The following is a 15,152-nucleotide window of genomic DNA, read 5'->3' on the forward strand; positions in this document are numbered from 1 at the left end:
AACTGCCAGTGAATAGTCAGGGCTTCATCTCTGCAAACCACAGAGATCGTCTGCATTTCCGAGCTTCTAGCCCTAATGCCCAGTAGTTAGGACACAGCTGTAAAGGCTACTGAAGAAGATCTAGCTGTTGTTCATTGAAGGCCTGCTTACACTTTAAGCAGATTATGATGGCACTGTTGTTTTGTCAGTCAATTCACAGGGTGCAAATCATGCATTCACTGAGATCATATCCATGTTGAATGGCAGATTGTTTTGACTTTTTCTGTGGCCCTTTGGTATGGTTACTGTACTACTTCAAAGCCATTTGTAGGCACATTTTCCTGTCAAGTATTATAGCAGAATAAGTTGTGTGTATGACTTTTAATAAAAATTTCTGTCCAGTAATGACGTTTTCACTGCATCTAGTACATAGTATTGTGGTCACTGAGACTGACAAGTAAAAGTATTTTTTAAAACATCACAACCAGTTCAATTTGAGAGAGCAACAGAAGGCAGGTTGTAGTTTTCATCAGTCACTTGTTTGGCATTGCCGTGTTTTACTTTGTCAGAACACAGGATGAGTGTTCAGAATACAACAAAATTCAAGACAGCAGGGTTACCATGTGTACTTGGATTGGAGGGAGCAGGATACTTGGACTGCTTTGTGGAAATGCAGGATGTGAGTATTGCCTGTGAACAGTAAGGGGTTGTTGTAAAAGAGTATAGGAGCTGGGTTGTATCACAGTCCTTACTGAATATTCCAGGTAAGCGTAAATTCATATGCCTTCCTCTTTTGTATGCAAACTGAGAAATTAGTTACTTCTGCAATGAAAAATTCTCTTGCATCTCTGCCTGAGCTGCATGCAGGCAGCTTCTGGCACGCAGCGATTAAGGTTCTTTTTTCTTGCTCCTGAATATTTTATGAGCTCCTTGAGCATGTGCAGCTAAGTATACAGCCCAACTGCAGCCACAAGGGGAGTTCAAAGCAGTGTCAGAAAATGTTTTTTTTTTTTTTTTTTAAATAAAAAAATATATATTTTATACGGACTTCATTCTCTGCAACTGACCTTAATATGTCACATTTGAAGTGTGATTTGACAGAATAGCAAATATTCACCTTATCTTGAGCCTTTAAAAATGTTTTATCACTAGTAGAAGTCAAGCTGATCTTTATTTCATATTTTAGATAACATAAGTGTAATTGGAAAGGATGTATTCTGGCAGAGTCCTGATATGGCTGCGGCTTTCGAAGGAAATAATTTGATTTATTAATGCTGGGTAGGAAGTCTTGAGTGCACACCCAACATAGCACTTCCACTTCAGCTAGAGGAGTATATTATGTGTGTGTGTGTGTGTGTGTGTGTGTGTGTGTGTGTGTGTGTGTGTGTGTGTGTGTCAGAATGAAGGGGAGGGTTACATCTGAAATATATGTGGTGTATTATTGAATGTGGGTATTTTTATGAATACATTCTTAGGCAGCAGTCAACAAGTTAAATTTGTTGAGATGCTGTGTGTGCTTTGAAGTAGAAAGCATGGGGGAAAGTACCTCATTAAATTCTGTATTTTCTGATACTTCCATGCTCAAGTCAGTATAAATTTGACATTTAAGTAAAAGAGCATTGTATGATTACTAGCATGAGGTGATTAAATGCTGCATGCTTCACATAAGGGTGTTACAGAAGAAAAGCTTAATAGCTTATTTAAAACAGCAAAAAGAGAAAAGTCAGTTGTAAATATTTGCATTATATCTTTTATTTTTGTAAGAGGGCCCTTCCCCTCAGCTGTTGACCCTCTGTTATTCCTCTCCAGTTGGGCACCTCTGTAGCTCAAGACTGCAGCTTGCATAGCTTAGGCATGTCCTAATGCTAAAATAAGGTTTGGTGTACAGCCTTTTGTGTAACTTTAGCTTAATTTATTCCATAGTTATGGTGCATTTTTATATGATCTTAGCACATTGTGATTTTGTGGAGAGCAGAACTGCTGTCTAGCACCAAGTGGTAAAGCAGGCCCCTTATGGAGATATTTGTCTTACCTTGCATGTGAAGAACTTTCCTCATCTGAATTCCATCATTGATTACCTTAGTCCTCTTTTGGATAGTAAATACTCTTCTTGGTAGTGATTAGGAGTTCATAGAATATCCAAGTTGCATACTGTTATCTGTACTGAAGGACTGGATATCCCTTAAGATTAGACCATTTTTCCCCCAAAAAGTGTTTTTGGAACTATTAAATCAAGTTGTCTCCCTGATTTCTTTGCATGGGCAGAATCCTTGCTAATGGGAACCCAGGTTATTTTTGGCTTGTACTGTTAACTTAAGTCTTTACTTGAAGAGGCTGCACAAATTCAGGAAGACAAATATATTGGTCTCTTTTGACCTTTATAGAGAGACTGTAAGTTGCTAAGTGAAATATTTGCAGATGACTGCTAGATGAACTGTATGTTATACAGTGGATATAAAAAGTGTACACACCCCTGTTAAAATGCCAGCTTTTTGTGATATAAAAAAATGAGGCCACAGTAAGTCATTTCAAAACGTTTCCCCACCTTTAATGTGACCTGTAACCTGTACAATTCAATTGAAAAACAAACCTGTTAGGGGAAAAACTATAAAAAATAAAAAACATACAACAAGCTGGTTGCATAAATGTGCACACCCTTAAATTAATACTTTCTTGAAGCACCTTTTTTACTTAGCTGTTACTAAGCTCATGGCAACCAGAAAAGTTCTTGGATACCTCCCCTTACCCACAATGCATCTCTCCCTGTTACCTCAGATCTCATTTGCTGCTTCAGAAAGAAGTGGTCCATCCATCGAGCTCTTGGATTGTTAGGTTATTTTTATAAGCTTTTTCTCTCTGTCTACCTATTTTTTTATCTTTTTTTGTATATTTAGTATTTTTTATCTCCCCTTTGTCTATGAAATCCGTCTTTTTGCAGTAACCGCTCATGTTATGTTGTCCTATCTCACCATAGCTCTCAACCTTCCATATCCAAAATGAGGAACACTAGCCCTCATAATGTGGAACAAATGGGCAAAATGTGGAACACATACTAATGGCTTACTAACAACATCAACTAGGAAGGTCATAGGATGGTTACAATATGCTGGTTTTACTTATAAAGAAGATCTTTTAATGGATTAATATGATTCATATCTATTTACAATGGATTTCACATAAAAAATTCCTAACACTGAATGTGTGACAGAGTCTTTCAATGTGGAACTTTGAGGAACGTGAACTTTTTAAGACCCCAAATGAGGTACGTTCCTCATAATGAGGTACACTTGAGAGGTATGCATCTCACCTTCACTCTTTCTTGGATGGGTTCAGAGCCGATTCTCGGCACCGACTCTGCTGAATACACAGCTGGATGTCTCAAACTTGGCTCGTGGCAAGGTAGTTATCCCATGATGCAGTAGTGCAACTCTCCAGATCTCGTTTGCCACTTTACGAGGTTGGATGTTCTGTTCTTGGCAGTGGCTAAGTTTTTTGCCTTTTGCATTCTATTAGTTTAAACTAGTTAGGATTTATACATTAGTTAGTTTACCGTGTGCTGTGAAACTTTAACTTTAGTGTGTAGCTTAGTTTTATCTCCTTTTTCCACTGTGTGCTTTTGCTTGGCTGTTGTTTTTTCGCAGCCCTGTACTTGTATCCCGTAGTTATTTACTGTAGTGGTGCTTTAAAAACTACCTGTAGTGTTGTGTGTTGTTTTCTAGTCACTAGTTTCGCTTGGTTAGTTCTTTAGCTCATTTAAATTAGAGAGGTAATTGCCCATTTTAGTTAATGGGCTACTAGTGTTAGTGTAATCTATCTCTCCCTTATTATATCTTTCTTTGTCCGTTTAAATTAGAGGTGCTAGTGCTCGTTTTAGTCAGAGCAAAGCTAGTTCTAATTATATTCCTTAGAGATGTGCTGTGTTTGTTAAATTAGTGTGTTTTATATTTCTAGCAGTAGTGTGAGTTTACTTGGTGTTTGTTATTCTTATAGGACCTTTTCATTGCTAACATGTGCCTTCGGGCTTTAAAAAATGTCAAAAATGCACCCAGAAAATGTCTTACAGACGGACATGGCATTTGTGTCTATTGTTTAGGAGCTATCCATCTCCACGAAAAATTGCACTTTCTGCCACTTCTTTAGCGCACATGTGTTGCAGGAAAGGAAAAACAAATTGATTGTCAAAGGGCTCTTGAAACTGAGCTTTGAGGAAGCTGTACAGAGTGCTTTTTCTTCGTCCTCTTCTTCTTCTTCTAAGAGAGATAAACCAACTAAAAGGCCATCTCCTGTCTCTTTGGCTTAGTCCGAGCCTCCCCCCCCCCCCCCCGAAAAACTGTCTAAAATTTCGCAGCCATCAACCTCCTCGGCTCCACAGGCTTCGGAACTGACAGGGATTATTATTGACAAACCTGGTTCTTCGGCTGCAAGGTCTTCAGAGCCTAAAGAAACTGTGTCTCGGAGCCGGTCCATTGATATTCCACTGGTCTCCCCTACCTTGAGATCTCCCATTTTGAAGAGATCTCATTCACAAACTCTTAACCTCCAGGTCCTCTAGGACCCTATCTGATGATGACATGGAGCGGGTGGTGCGCAGACTTTTGAAGTTGCCGGCGCTAAATTGTTCTTGGCTCTGATCTAACAGGTTTTGGAGCCGTCTAAGACTGTTACATCCACTGCCATTCCTCCTCCGAGCCATTCTGGATCTTCGGAGCCTGAGTGCCAAGTACCACTTACTCTGGACTTGGTTCTGGGAACCCCTTCGGAGATTACTGAACCAATAGCTACTTCGACACTCTTGGTGCCATCGGGGTGTTGGGGAACCAAAGTTCTCCGGTCGGCCCCGAGGGAGGGGATGCTCAGACCCAAACTTCTTCAAATCCGAGCCTATCCCTCTGTGCGTCGGCTCAGGTGAGCTCGGCTCCTATGTCAGCTATCAGCCATGGAGCCGGTCTCTCTGGGGCTGGGGGTGTCTTCTTTCTCCTCTGAGCCAGAGATATCCTTGGAACCAGTGGGTGCTGCTTTCAATCTGATGAGGAGTGAGCTGTCCCCCTCTACAGCTCTACACAAGGATACTGGCATTCATCCCCCCAAGGCACTGGCTACTGTCTCTGCAACACAGGGCAGTAAAGATTCAGAGCCTCAGGAACCCCCATTGGGTGAACCTCTCTCTTCCAAGGCCTCCCCAGAATACCCTTCTGAGGAGCCCCTTTGAAAGAGGACATGCAAGAGGAAGCGTAAAGATTCCCCTGATGATTTTGTCAACTTAGACACTGACCTCGAGGAGTCAGAAGGGTCCCCACAGTCGTCCTCTGAAGATATCTCATTTGCAGATATCCTTGAGATCCTAAAGCAGAGAGGTGGCTGGAAAACCATCAACCCTTCTGATGAGGAGTCGGTGTACCTAAAGGAATTTGGATCTCAACCTTCAGCCTTCTGGGTGTCTCTGCCTTTTGATGAGCTAATGGACTTAGTCGAAAGGCATGGGTGTCATCTGACACCATGGAACCAGTCCCTCGGAGGCCAAACAACTTTTTGTCAGCCCCCACTGGAAAAGATTTTCGTACAAAAGGTGTGCCTGTAGATGCTATGGTGGTGATAGCAGCCACTAAGAAGGAACTTTCTGAGACATCCTCCTTTGTTCATTCTCCAAACCAAGATTCTCAGACGATGGACAGATACAGGAAGCATGTCTTTTCGTCAGCGACCTTTACACTCCGATTGCTGAACTACCTCACACACTTTTCAAAGCTACAAAGAGATCTCCTGAAAGAGCTAGGAGATGCTCTGCAAGGTTCATTGGCTGCGGGGGTGACTGAGAAAGTCTTCTCCCAGCTGTCCACCGTAAATTCTATCATCAACTCATCCATGAGACTGATATCGTATGCAGCAGATAGAGCGAGTAGGGCAGTGGGTTCAGGAGTTTTTTTGAGGAGACGCTCCTGGATGCGCTTGTGTAATTTTGCAGAACCTTTTTAAGTCTACCTTTACTAACGCCCCTTTTGATGGTGCCTCACTTTTTGGACCCAAAGTTAAAGATGCATTCACCAGATGCGAGCAGGAAGGGAAAACTTTCTCTGCTGTTGGAGTACATTTTTCAGTACCTTCAAGACCTTACCCTAAAAGTCAGAAGAGTGGAAAAATGTGATTCAAAAGATCCCAGGGAGCTTTCCAAGATGCACAAGGTGACTCCTTCCCCAGGGGCAGAGGGAGAGGCAACAATGGTAGATGTCGTCCTAGAGGCAGTGGGAGGTCTGCAAAACCAGGGTGACCATGATTCCTTTCGTGGACGTCCCTATCAGCGCTCCTGAAAGGAGGCCTACCTGCTCTACTCTGGAGGCAGTCAGAGGATGTTTATTTTTGTACCCAGAAGCCTGGAAAAGTATCACAAAAAATGAGTGGGTACAAAGCATAATATCCAGAGGATATTCCATTCCCTTTTGCTATTCTGTCCCACAGAACGATCCCAGATGTTCCACCTAATCTAAGGGAGCAAGCAACTGTAGAAATCCAAAAGTTGCTGAACAAAAGAGTCATCCAAAAAGTCCCTGCAGACCAAATAGGATTCGGAACTTACTCAAGATTCTTTTTGGTGCCAAAAAGAACAGGGGACTGGAGACCCATATTGGATCTCAGCAAATTGAACAAATCTGCCAAAAAGTCAAAGTTCTGAATGGTGACACTACAGGCAACACTTCCCTTTTTAGGGAAAGACGATTGGATGTGCTCAGTAGACCTCCAAGATGCGTACTACCACATAAAAATGGACAGAGCATCAAGGAGTCACTTACTCTTCTAGCTGGGAGCCAATCATTATCAGTTCCGAGCTCTGCCCTTTGGTCTCACTACAGCCCCCAGAGTGTTCACCAAAGGCATGGCAGTAGTAATGGCTCACTTGAGGTGTCTTGGATTCCAAGTGTTTCACGTATCTGGATGACTGGCTCCTAACTGCCATCACCAAGCATCTACTCCAACAGGCCAGGGACGTGACATTGGAAATTTGTGCTCAGTTAGGCATAACAGTCAATTTACACAAATCTGCCTTGTTGCCCTGTCAGCATATTACCTTCATAGGCGCAAACCTAGACACTGTTTCTATGTTGGCACGTCTTCCAGCTGACAGAATTTCAGCCCTCAGACAGCAAATACTTCACCTTCTTCCAAAGGACAAGATAAAGGCAAAGGTAGATATTCTTCGTGTTTCACTGTTGCAGTCATTACATTTGGGTAATCTGTTTGCAGGTTGCCCTCAGTCGGCCTGATTAACAAAGTCTTGGGTCCTGCATCGTTTGCTGTCCCTTCTTCCATGATGTCAGGTCGTCAAGGGTATAAAACATGCAGCCAATGCCATTACATCAGTCTTTCTTGCCGTGCGGTGCCTGAAGCAGAAGCAGTTCGCAAGTACCGGTCGGCCGACTCCTGAAATTTTCGTTTTTGAGTATCAGAACCAAAGTCTTCAACTTAAAGCTAAGTACCCCGTTGGGGAAACTTTTTCTTACTCCTTACCGATGTCAGTAAAAGTTAATAATTGCATTACTTGTGGAAAGAAAATACTTCATAACGATTTTCATTCGTACTGTATTCCTTGCCTAGGCCCTGACCACGACGTACCTTGCTGTCTGTTTTGTGCCTTATTTAATCAGCGCACTATCTGTCGTCAGTATATTTTTGCCTCTAAATATTTTGGTTCTCGGTTTAATTATCTGGAAATGTTGGTTAGCCATCAGACTACCGGGATTCTGAAAAAACACAAAGATAAAGAGAGAGACAGGCCGCCGAGGTCCAAAACTACCGACGATGCTTCTCCTAAGCCAGTCGCCAGTTCGCCGGTACTCAGTGAGGTGCTTTTGCAGCCCCTGATACTCACTACTTCTGATTCGCAGGCCTCTACTGAGACCCATTCTGAGTCCGGTATGCCGTGAGATACTTCAACTATGGAACCCGCGGATGTCTCTACCTTGGATGGGTCCGGAGCCGCTGTGCAGGCACCAGCTTCTAAGGGTGTGTTAAGGCCTACAGACTTGCATATTAAATCGACACCTCCTTCATTACTAAGGCCTAAATCTCGATCCATGTCTAAAAAAACAATGCCCAGGCCACATGCTCAGGCCCCTATGCCTAAAAAACAAATGATAAAAATGGCTGAAGATCTAATAACTCTAATCAGGGGTAATCAACCCCCCCCCCCCACCTAAGAGGCCTAGGGATGAGCTTGATTATGAATCTTTTGATCAGGATTCTGTTTCTTCTGACTCTTCTGATGACCTGGATTTGTCCATACCTACTTATGAGGATTCTGATGCAGAAGATTCTATTCCCTCTGCATCCCCACTTGATGATTTTTCTTTTGGGGAAACCTTACATACTTTAAGGGAGTATTTTCACTGGGAAAGACAGGAATTTTCTGATTCAAAAAAGAGGCCTTAGAAATTTCCTTCTTCTACTTCAGCATCGGCCTTTGGCTATACCTCCTGTACTAGACATTGTTAATGATGTTTTCTCAGAATCCAGTTTGGCCCCTGATTTCCTGCCTCCTGCTCCTAGTAAACCTGACAGATACTACAGGGTTCATGAGTCCCACAAGTTCCTTTTCAAAATCCTGTTGCAGATCCAGAGACTATTTCTCAGGGGCCCAAGGGCATTAAGGCTTCTACTGTTAAAAATCTTACCCCTTCTGATAAGAGACTCCAGGGCGCTGGAAAAATGGGGTAAAAAGGTTTATACTTATGCAACGTTGGCAGTCAGAGCTTTAAACTGCCAATTTCATATGTTAAAATATCAGCAGCATGTTATTGGACTGCTTAAACAGAAAATTATGTTGATTCCTGACTTTGTGGAAAATAAAGATTTACAGGACTTAATGCATTCTGCTGAACAAGTTGGAAAACATTCTTTGCAATGTGGTTTTGATTCTGTAGAGGCCTCTTGCAGGGCTGCTGTTACTAGGTCTGTGCTTAGCAGGCATGCTTGGCTTAAGGAGCAATCTTTGCCTGATCATGTTAAAGCTAAATTGTTGGATGCTCCTTTAAATCAGGACCGCCTGTTTGTCAACAAGGCTGAAGAAGTTCTTAAAAAGATGGAAGATAAAGCTAAATCTATGCAAACTGTTAAAGATTTTTTACAAGTGCAACCTCCTAGATTTAGTAGGCACTGGCCTACTAAGAACTGGTCCTTTCCAGTCCCTTCCAGGTCTTCCCAAGACAAACACAGACACAGCAAAAACCCCAGGTTTCAGTCCCAGAGAACTCTCAGAACTAAGCAGTGGGGGGCCTCCACTTCCAAATCTGGAAATAACAAGACACCCCCCTATGGTAAACAGTCTCAATGACTTTCTTTTAAAATTCCCAAGCACTTATCTTTTGACCACCCCTTTGGGGGGAAAGATTGCTCTTCATGCAAAGAACTGGGAACTCATAACCCAGGATAAATGGATTTTAAATATAGTGTCCTAGGGATACAGATTTCATTTCCAAATGTTGCCAACACCAAATGGGTGGCCAGACCTGCCCCCAAATCAGTGGGCAGAGGCTCAAAAACAAGTACTTTCCATCTTAAGAATGGGGGCTATTCATCAGGTACCAGAAGAGGAAAAGGGACAAGGTTTCTACTCCAGACTTTTTCTGGTACTCAGAAAAGACAAATCATGGCATCCAATCCTGGACCTGTCTACTCTAAACACCTTTCTGGAGATTCCAAAATTCAAGATGCTGACTCTTCACCAATTACTTCCTATGTTAGGCAAAGACGCCTGGTTGGCAACACTAGATTTAAAAGAAGCATACCTGCACATCCCAATCAGGGATTCTTGCAGAAGATTCCTATGCTTCAAAGCAGGCTGCACTCATTATCAGTTCTTTGCACTGCCCTTTGGCTTGTCTACTGTGCCCAGGGTATTCACAAAGTGTCTGGCTCCAGTTATTGCATTTTGCAGGCAAAGAAGTATTCAAATATACCCATACCTGGACGATTGTCTAATTCAGGCAGAAAGCCAGGGCATACTTTTGAATCATCTGGCGTTTGTAAAAAGGGTTCTAACTTGTCTGGGGTACACCATAAACTAAAAGAAATCACAACTGGTACCCTGTCAACAAATTACATTCCTGGGAGCAAGCTTGAATACAACTTCCCAGATGGCTTACCTCACACCAGAAAAGCAAATTCATTTGGTAACTTATTTCAAACAAGTGGCAACAAAAACCCTGCTATCTGCAAGACAAATACTGCAAGCCTTGGGGTTTATGGCCTCCTGCATTCTTCTAATTTCATATGCAAGACTGCATATGAGGAAACTACAGTGGTATAAAAAAAAAGCCTATGGAGTCAACATTCTCACAGCCTGGAAACAATAATTCCTATCATACCTTGCCTACGCCTAGAGTTCCTCTGGTGGGCAGAGGCCTGCCACCAAAACAAGGGACTACCATTCACACTACCCCCTGCCGCCCAAACCCTAACTACAGATGCATCAGACTATGCATGGGGGGGCTCACCTGGCAGGGAAGTGCATTCCGGGCAAATGGAACCCAAGTCAAATGCACCTACATATCAATCAAAAATAAATGTTAACTGTACAGAATGCTCTGACAGCCTTCAAGGACTACATTCTTCCAGAACAACTAATGGTAAAGACGGACAACACCATGGTTATGTTATAAACAAGCAGGGGGTATACATTCCTACCCCCTCTGCAGACTAGACTAGCCATGGCATTGTGAAACACAGCCTTGAGCTACCAAGTGCACATACAAGCTCAATTCCTGCCTGGAAAATTAAATACACTGGCAGACAGACTAAGCAGAAACCTCATGGACCCACACGAGTGGAAACTGGAACCAAGGATTTTCAACATGCTGACAAGCGAATGGGGGAGCCCAGACATAGATCTATTTGCCTCCCCCCAGATCTACCAGTTGGACAAGTTCTGCACAAGGACTCCCCACAAACAAGCCTGGAAAGTGGATGCTCTGTTCTTCAGCTGGAAAAACCTATCGGTCTACACCTTCCCCCCGCTGCCTCTGCTCTCCAAAGTTCTACTAAAAGTCAAACAGGACAAATCAAGGATGATCATGATTGCTCCAGACTGGCCGCGCCAACACTGGTGTACCCCCTCCTGCGCGGTGTGTCGAACTTATCTCCATGGCATCTGCCTCAGACCCCTTCCCTGCTGTCTCAGCAGGAGAACCAAATTCTGCACCCTCAGCTTCCAACATTGACCCTTGCAGCCTGGCTAATCACTTAAATTCACCCTTATCATCCCTCAGCAAACCTGTGATGGATGTCATCTTAGAGGCAAGGAGATCTAGTACTAGAAAATGTTATGCTGAAAAATGGAAAAGATTATGTGCCTGGAACCAATCTCAAGGGATGAGCACAGCAGCGCCCAGTTTACCTCAGATTTTGCAATACTTAACTGAGATGCTTCACAAGGGCCTGTCGTTTTCCTCCATTAAAATTCACGCCTCAGCCATTTCAGCTCATTATAACTCAGAACCTCCCCGCTTCTCTCATCCTCTGCTCAAGCAGTACCTCAGAGGGGCCAAAAACTTGAGACCACCCAGGAGAGCTCCGACCCCTGCCTGGGACCATGACTTTGCATTGGAGAAACACACCCTACCTCCTTTCGAGCCAGCTGCTACTGCAGACTTAAAATTTCTTTCTTGGAAAACAGCTTTCCTTTTAGCAATCACTTCAGCTAGAAGGATATCTGAATTACAGGCCCTTATGGCAGTAGAGCCTTTCATCATCTTTCATGCAGACAGGGTGTCACTCAGGACCAATCCATCCTTCATGCCCAAAGTGGTATCCATTGTGGCTCTTATTCAGTCCATTCATTTGCCAACCTTCTTTACCAATCCACAGAACAAAGGGGAACGGATTATGCATTCTTGGATGTGCACAGACAACCTAGATTCTACTTGGACAGGTCTAAACCTCAAAGAAAATCTGAACAACTGCTGGTAGTATTTTCTGCAGGGGCAGAGGGGAAGGCTATTTCAAAACAAACCATTTCTAAGTGGGAAAGCCATTGCATTCATTTCTGCTGTAAGCACCATGGAAAACCTATCCCCAGGAGATCAGGTCTCACTTCACCAGGGCTGCATCTACTTCTGCAGCCTTCCTTAGAGGTGTTCCTACCAGGGACATCCTAGAAGCTGCTACCTGGAGTTCTGTACATACTTTCACCAAGCATTATCATTTGCCAATTTTCTCTAAATCCAGAGCTGGCTTTGCAACTGCTGTCTTGCAGGACCTTATAGCTGGCCGTAATGCTATATAAACTCCTCCTCCCAACCATAGCTTTGGGAATCTACCCAAATGTAATGACTGCAACAATGAAACACGAAGAACCTAGTACAGTTGTGTACACTTACCATAAATGTAGATGTTTGAGTGTATTCACTGTTGCAGTCCTGGTTACCCTCCCTCCAGCCCACTAATTTCTTCTGGCTATACTTCTACTTTTCTTTACTATGCTTAAAAGCCTTTTTGGTGTATTTGCTTTTTGTTGGAGGTATACCTTTGTGTGTTTATGTTTATTTGCTCTCCACTAGGGGGGGCAACTGACATCTGGGGCAAGAAAAACTGATGTAATGGTGTCGGCTGCATGTTTTATAACCTCTGACGTCATGGAAGAAGGGACAGCAACCAACGCAGGACCCAAGACTTTGTTAATCAGGCCGACTGAGGACAACCTGCAAGCAGATTACCCAAATGTAATGACTGCAACAGTGAATACACTCGAACATCTGTATTTCTGTTAAGTGTACACAACTGTACTTTTTGAAACTTCTAGGGACAATGGCTTCAACCATAACTCTAGTTCCTCTCGCCAGGATGCATATGAGGATCCTTCAATGGCTCCTTTTTTCTCCACTGGTCACTTTAAGAATTTCCTGTGTCCCATCTGATCAGAATAACGGAGTCATGCAAGAAGGATCTATGGTGGTGGACTCAGTCCAACTATGTGACAATCGGGAGACCCTTTATTCCACAACAACCTGTTGCTACAGTGACCACAGATTCTTCCCAGATAGTGTGTGGGGGGACATCATCTGGAAAGGACAATCCAAGGTATATAGCAAGACCACGAGGTCCACTTGCATATCAGTGTTCTAGAGATGAGAGCAGTGCTTCTGGCGTTGCAAGCACTCCGCGACTCTCTTCCACTAGGGACGATTGCAATACAGTCAGACAATATGTTAGTGATTTGATACATAAACAAGGAGGAACTAGATCATATCCACTTTGTCAAGAGGCTCTGAGAGTTTGGCAGTGGGCAATATCTTCCCAACGCTTTCTAGTAGAAACACACATCCCGGGGAAATCTAGCGTGATAGTGGACAAGCTCAGCAGGGCAATACTAATGCCTCACGAGAGGTCTCTGAACCAGAACATAATGGAAGACATTTTCTGGAATTGGGGCCAGCCTTTTGTGATCTTTTTGCCACTCCCATGAATGCCAAGTGCAGCAGCTACTTTGCCTTAATTCCCCCTCCGGGGGAGACACCAAGGGATGCACTTGTTTATGACTGGCCCTCAGGACTTCTTTATGCCTTCCCCCTATTTCCCCTCATACCCAAAGTCACCCAGAAAGCAGAATCCTTGAGAAACAAACTGATGTTCTTCATTCCACATTGCTGCAGTCCTAACTATTGGGTAGTCCGCTGTCCAGTCGGCCCGAATACCAAAGTATATGGCTGACGTCGGTCAGGGCGCATTAGACTGACGTCAGTACGTCAGGGTACTAATGCGCATGACCGACGTCATATCCTCAGTCTTTTTTGCCGCATGGTCCGATGCAGAAGCAATTTTGCGAGTGCAGGTTGGCGTTCTGAAAGTTTCTGAAGCCAGAGTTTCAGACCGAATCAAAGTTGGCTAAGTACCCCATTGGGGAATATTTTGGTTTTTTCTTGCCTCAGTATTTAACCGGATGTCAGAAAAAGTGAATAACTGTATTTCTTGTGGGAAACAGATACCTCATAGGGATTACCATACTTTGTGTATCCCTTGTTTAGGGCCTGAGCACGACGTTGTTGGATGCCGCTCTTGTGCTAGATTTAACAAACGCACTATTAAGAGAAGGTTAGACTGTGCCAGGTTAGTGTTTGGGAAGCGTTGTAATTATAAAATGCCGTCGGATGCTCCGACGCCGGCTTCGGCTAAAAAACGCAAGGACAAAACAGCAAAGCCTAGAGTGGAAGAACCGACAGTCCCAGACGTCGGTTCTTTAGAGGGCTCAGTGGAGCCGGAGGTTTTGCCTAGTGTTTCTTTGGAGTCTCAGGGAGAGACTTTACTGTTACAGGATGTATCCTCTCAGGAAGTAGGCCAGGCTGAGGGGGCTTCTCAGGTGGCTGTTCTTCCCTCTCTTCCTAAGGTGGTCAGAGCCTCCCCTTCTGTTTCCAAGGCTTCTTTGAGGGGCAGGCCGAGTTTTGCTTCAGTGGGGGTTTCTCCTAGTACTTCAGGGTCTTTGCCTAAGAAACATATGCTTAAAATGGCAGAGGATTTGATTACTATGATAAGGGGTTCTATGCCCCCTCCTGATAAGAGGCCTAGGGTGGAACCTGAGTTTGAGAGTTTTGAGCAATGCTCGGAGGCTTCTGAGTCTTGGCTGAAGACTTGCAGGAGTACCCTCCTTATTCTGATTCTTATGTGGATGATTCTACTCCTTCAGCTTCCCCTCCTGAGGATTTTTCATTTTCAGAGACTCTGCATTCCATGAGGGAGCATTTTAAATGGGAAGGTCAAGATTTCTCTGATTCCAGGAAAAGGCTTAGGGAATTCTTGTTTTTACCCCAGCATAGGCCTTTAGCTATACCTCCTGTTTTGAATGTGGTGGAAGATGTTTTTGCAGAAGCTTCCCTGAATCCGGATTCTTTGCCTCCTGCCCCAGTTAAACCGGATAGGTATTATAGGGTGCCTGAAGCTCATAAGTATCTTTTTAAGAGTCCTAGGGCAGACCCGGAAACTGTCTCTCAGGGGCCTAAAGGTGTAAAGGCCTCAGTTGTTAAAAATCCTGTCCCTCCTGATAAAGAGGCAAGGGCTTTGGATAGATGGGGAAAGAAAGTGTATACTTCTTCCACTTTAGCCATGAGGGCGTTGAATTGTCAGTTTCACATGTTAAAATATCAGAATTATCTTCTTTCACAGTTGAAATCTAAGGTGGATGCTCTGGCGGAAGG

The 15,152-nt window shown here is 43.7% G+C and overlaps 1 protein-coding gene across 1 annotated transcript in view; it reads left to right on the top strand.

Moving 5' to 3' along the window:
- The window catches only part of RPTOR (regulatory associated protein of MTOR complex 1), a 5,042,670-nt gene that overhangs the window by 2,598,329 nt on the left and 2,429,189 nt on the right, over positions 1-15,152 (top strand). The window lies entirely within an intron of this gene.

Source organism: Protopterus annectens, chromosome 4.part0 (genome assembly GCF_019279795.1).
Source record: "Protopterus annectens isolate FY-2018-M chromosome 4.part0, PAN1.0, whole genome shotgun sequence".
Classification (NCBI taxonomy): Eukaryota; Metazoa; Chordata; order Ceratodontiformes; family Protopteridae; genus Protopterus; species Protopterus annectens.